Source organism: Asparagus officinalis, chromosome 3, assembly GCF_001876935.1.
Source record: "Asparagus officinalis chromosome 3, Aspof.V1, whole genome shotgun sequence".
NCBI classification, from domain to species: domain Eukaryota; kingdom Viridiplantae; phylum Streptophyta; class Magnoliopsida; order Asparagales; family Asparagaceae; genus Asparagus; species Asparagus officinalis.
In genome coordinates, this window is record NC_033796.1 from 2055586 (window position 1) to 2057308 (window position 1723).

The window sequence follows — 1723 nt, forward strand, 5'->3', positions numbered from 1 at the left end:
CGGTAGCCGAACTCATCTTCACCATAGCCGATAAAAGTGCATTTCTTTGATTTGGGATCAAGCTTATTCTTGCCTTGATCACTAATATGCACGTAAGCTACACAACCGAAAACTTTAGATGTGAGAGTTTTACCTCCTTTCCGGGTATTCTGTGCTCCAATGGAACCGATGGACCTCGGTTGATCAAGTAAGCTGCTGTGTTGACCGCTTCTGCCCAGAACTGCTTCGGTAGGCCTGATTGTACTCGAATGCTTCTGGCTCTCTCTGTCAACGTTCGGTTCATCCGCTCAGCTACACCATTTTGCTGAGGCGTGCCTGGCACGGTTCTCTCCATTCTGATCCCGTGCTCATAACAGAACTTCTTGAATCCGGTGTCTTCATATTCACCGCCATTATCGGTCCTGAGCTTCTTTATTCTCATACCGGTCTCATTCTCGACCATAGCTTTCCATCTTCTGAAAGCTTCAAATACTTCTGACTTATGCTTCAGAAAGTAGACCCATACTTTCCGAGTGTGATCATCGATAAAAGTCACGAAGTAGTGTTTCCCACCAATCGACGCAGTGGTGGTTGGTCCCCAAACATCTGAGTGAACGAGCTCTAGCTTCTGCTTCCTGAGGGTTCTGCCACTTGTCTGAAAGCTGACTCTCTTCTGCTTTTCAAGTATACATTCTTCACACATATCCATCTCCACTGACTGCAGTCCTGGGAGTTTTCCCTTTGTATGCATGATTTTCATCCCCTTTTCACTCATATGACCGAGTCTCTGGTGCCACAGCTTTGAAGTCTCATTGTTTGCTGCAACTGAGATCGAACAACATGCACCTGCTGTCATATATAGGGTACCAGTCTTCCTGCCTCGGGCAATCGTCATTGCGCCCTTTGAGATCTTCCAATCATCTCCATGGAAGGTCGTGGTATATCCTTCGCCAGCCAACTGGCCTACGGATATTAAATTCTTTCTCAGGTCGGGAATATGCCTGACATCCTTCAGCTCCCATACTGACCCGTTCAACTTAATTTTCACCACGCCCTTACCCACAATAGCACATGGTTGATCATCACCAAGATATACGTATCCAAGATTTCCGGGGGTATACTTCTCGAAGAATTCTTTCTGAGAGGTAGCATGGAACGACGCTCCTGAATCTAACACCCAAGATTCCTCCTTGCTCTCCAAAGAGCATATCAATGCGTCGTCTCCTCCTGAAGTGGAAGTGACATTCACCTCTGCCTTCGCCTCCTTCTCTTTCTGTGCACTCTTGCACTGATTCTTGTAATGCCCGGTCTTTCCACAATTCCAACACTCGATAGCCTTCGAGCTGTTGCTTGGATTCCTTGATTTGGACCTCCTGTCCTTTGATCTACCTCTGAGGTTTGATTTGCCTCGTCCTTTTCCTCTGGTTGAATTTCTACCTCTTGACTCTGTATGCAATACTAAAGAGGTTGTAGCTTCACCCGTTTCTCTCCGTCGGATCTCCTCACTGAGAACCAAATCACGAACGTCGTCGAACTTCAACTTATTGTTTCCCGATGAGCTACTCACAGCTGTGACTGTAGCGTTCCAACTCTCTGGTAGGGAAGACAACAATATCAACGCCCGAACTTCTTCATCAAACTCAATCTCAACTGAACTCAATTGGGTTGTAACCGTATTAAGTTCATTGAGGTGTTGTGCTACTGACGCGCCTTCCGCCATTTTCAGATTGAATAACCGCCGCAT